At 34.5% G+C, this 4,042-nt stretch overlaps 1 long non-coding RNA gene across 1 annotated transcript in view; it reads right to left on the reverse strand.

The window, feature by feature from the left end:
• Nucleotides 1–1,065: 1,065 nt before the first annotated feature.
• The window catches only part of LOC110453693, a 4,713-nt gene continuing 1,736 nt past the window's right edge, over nucleotides 1,066–4,042 (reverse strand). Inside the window, exon 2 of the long non-coding RNA XR_002463303.1 lies at nucleotides 1,066–4,033. This is a non-coding gene — a long non-coding RNA (uncharacterized LOC110453693). The remainder of the gene's footprint in view (nucleotides 4,034–4,042) is intronic.

Genomic DNA, 4,042 nt, shown 5'->3' on the forward strand with positions numbered 1-4,042 from the left:
TTGATTTGTTAACTATCCTGTTCAGAAATATGACTAAAGCAGTGGACAGGATGTAGTTTAATGCTATACATGTAGTACTTGTTTCCCAATGGCTGGCTGATTGACATGAACTGAGTAACACAGACCTTAGGACTACCAAACCACTTGTTGTACAGAAAAAACCTCAATAATACCCTGAAGCTATTTGGTGTGTTTTGACACATTAGGTATTTTACAAAGCAGTGCTCCAGGCACACATCTGGTGTACATTAATGATGTTGGCTGTAAGGCTTACATGCTGTGTACAGACTAGCCATGTCAACTTGGATCCATGTTTTCTGTCGTACAGTACATTTCAATATTCATGCCATGTTGTTCCGAGAGATTTTTTTTACCATTTGATGATGTTAAGATATTATTATTGACATACCTGTATGTAATTAAGCATTACATAATTGGAAATAGATCATTTACATACCTGTATGTATCACTGTTTTACCTTCATGTACAATGTAACAAGAATTAAAAACTTTATGATTCAAATTTTAAATGTTTTTACTTTTTGATTCAAACATTTTTGTAGTGTAAATTAAGATTTCTAGATGTAAACAGTCAAACCATACAAGCTTCTAATTTATTGATAGACAGCTCATGATCACCCACAGCAACAACAGGTACACATGTCAACAACAACGTCAGGGAACTCCTTACTGGAGTTCAATGCAAAGTCTCGAGCTTGTAAATAAAATAGAAGCATACAAAAAAAAGGGGCTGACCCTTCTGGGTGCTGATCATGAAAAGCTGGGAAATAAAGGGGTCAAATCGCAATTGGCTGTATTTATTTCTCCAAACTTATTGGGCAGATTTCAGCCAAATTATAGTGAAAGCTAGAGCAAAATTCTGGAAAAAAAGCTCTACCCCAAAAGTTACTGTTCGAGTTAGATTTCAACTTCATATCCAAAATAGCCAGTTGGCAATATTCAATTCAAAGCCCTTAGGCTTAGTGTAACCGACTACCATGTTTTCAGAACAGATACAAGTATTCATTAAAGTAAGTCATGTCATGTGAAAGATAACCAACAGCAATTTTAGTGATTTACATAATTTAATAAAAAAAATATCACAGAATTAACTCGGTTCCAACCAGTGCTTTACACACAATGATGACAATGTTCACATTCAAAACATACACAAATGACAACAAAATCACTGTGTCATACACCTCCCTGTACAATAGATATTACACTGTACACCTATAACAGCGACCTACTTACACACCATTTTACATATCCACATCTCTTTTTGGCAAGTGTTTGGCAAAAGTACTAACAGACACATGTATATGTCTAACCCTTTCAACCCTATGTTACTTTAGTAGACTCTACCATGCATTGATCTGGATGAATCCATTATGGTCTACAGTAGTGAAAGGGCTAATAATCATCCTATAAAGACAAAGACCTCCTTAATTAATTTGTCCTATATTTGATTAGAATCTAAATAACTTACCTGAAGGTTCTTTATTTACATTACATTAACATTATTACACTAGAGCAGTGAACATATTATTTTCCATTTTGGAGACTGGTTCTCATTGTTTATTCCGGTAGATTAATCGGACAGAATGCCAGACCAAATAACTGGACCTCCAAAAACATCTAAAAATGTATGCCAATCTCTCTAGGTTACTGGTATCAAACATGAAATTTCACTATAAATTTTTAATATCAGATATCAGTGTTGGTATCACAACCGAAGTACAAAAGTATAGACTACAAAATATTATGCTCATTTTCTTTATAAAAATTAAACCATGAATTGTGATTATCTTGTCTTTTAAAAATAATAATCACAAGTATAAATGAAGTTTAAATTGATAAGTGTAACAATGCAACAACACGTTACCAGTTTGATATGTATTTTATAATCTCTAGCGTACATCAACAAGACCCAGAGGGCCTGTATCGCTCACCTGCATGTTTAAGCAATCCTAGCAAAGTATTCTCATTTAATACATGAACAACATTCATATATGCAACTTCTGATTCCCTGATTCCAGGGATGCCTTATCATAAATTTGGTTGACATATGATCAACTAATCAGCAGAAGGCTTTCAATTATTTTAACATACAAATTAACCCATTATACCATTTTAACATACAAATTAACCCATTTTACCATCTTTTTGCCAGTGCCAAGGCAGCTTCATTCTTCTTACCATACAAAACTTCCTTAACACAACAATTGATTCCCAGGTCAAATGATGCTACAAATGGAATGTGGTATAGATCTGTATACACCTGGAATGTTTGAATACAGTTTTAGGGAAGGGATTTCAGCTGTTTCTATGTCATATGGACTTATTCTCAAGGACAGGGCCAGAACTCTAGGCTAATCCTTGTAATATGAATGTGTTTGTCTGTCCTTGCCCAACAATTGTGTTTATGGTTACAGGGTGGGGATCTCAACTGTTTCCACATGATGATTCAGGATCTAAGAGCCTATCCTAATAGCATATGTGTATTCATTTCTTCATGATAAGCAATTGAACATATATGATCATTATACATTTCCATGTTATGACCAAGGGGCTAAGTCCCTTGGGATGGGCCACATCCTCAGATGATACAACATTGAGACCCCTTTGCCTGAGGATGCTTCAGACCAAATTTTATCAAAATCCACAGAGCCATTTAGCACCAGTACCATAATAAAAGAAAAAGTAGACAGATGATTAACGGACGGTGGAAGACAGATGACGGATGGACGCTGTGCCATAGCATGAGCTAACCCGTTCTATGAACCATATGGTGAACTAAAAAAGATGCAGCTCTTGAAATTATTGCAATTATTGCTAGCTAGGAAACAAAGTGCAAGCATAAAGACGAAACTGATGTAAGTATATACGTATACTCTATCATGTTAATTACTGTACCCTGATCACACTCTAACATGGGTAATGTTACACTAGATATATCCTGACGACCACTTTGTGGTGGGGCATACTACTATTCGTCAGCTATCATCAGCTGGTGGTAGAGTAGGACCAGATCCAATAATGGGACATTTATTTTGACACAACAACTTTTATGAATAAGGGACGGACCTTGTTGATTGATAAACTTTCAGGAGGCAAAGCCAAGGTGTTTAAGGTCTGCATCCATTCTTAAAGGTCACTTGGTACTAATCTAAAAACATTATACGTGTATTTCAATAAATAAGATGGACCATTCCAGTAACGTCTAAAACAGTGTTCATGAAATAGGGACGGACTAATTAGTGCTTATGTTACTTTCTGGGGTGTTCAATTATGAATTATCCTTCCCCAAGTATATATGTTGTATTCAAAAGTAGCTGAACTGGTAATCGGTCACGAAGGTTCCAAACAAACTTGTCAAATGAGACCTCTGTAGGCAAAACCTTCCTCAGAACAATGTTCTCAATCTTTGGAATTATACGGACAAGAATAGAAGATATGGTTGATGAAACTGTTAATAACTCATTTTAACAAGGTATAACTTCACATATGTCAAGATACTTAATCTCCAACCTAAAAGTCTTCAAGATATGAAAATATCTCAAAAAATATTTCTTTAATTAGTAGATATGTTAACAAGCCATTAATATTTATTCAGTATTTATGTGAATTTCATTGTTATTTACTCAGTACACTTCTATGATAATTAAACAGAAGCACAATTGCTATAACATACTCACAAAAATTGTGCAGAATATAGTTATGCAAAAAAACAAACCTGTATACGAAAGTACATGTATACAGCAAACAAGCTTGTGTATACAATGTAGCTGTTTTACAACAAACCTGTATACAATGTAGCTGTTTTACAACAAACCTGTATACCACATTTATACCTCCAACAATCCTGTATACCACATTTATACTTCTAACAAACCTGTATACCACATTTATACTTCTAACAAACCTGTATACAACATTTATACTTCTAACAAACCTGTATACCACATTTATACCTCTAACAAACCTGTATACCACATTTATACCTCTAACAAACCTGTATACCACATTTATACCTCTAACAA

The sequence above is a fragment of the Mizuhopecten yessoensis genome, unplaced genomic scaffold (genome assembly GCF_002113885.1).
Source record: "Mizuhopecten yessoensis strain PY_sf001 unplaced genomic scaffold, ASM211388v2 scaffold7479, whole genome shotgun sequence".
Taxonomy (NCBI): Eukaryota; Metazoa; Mollusca; class Bivalvia; order Pectinida; family Pectinidae; genus Mizuhopecten; species Mizuhopecten yessoensis.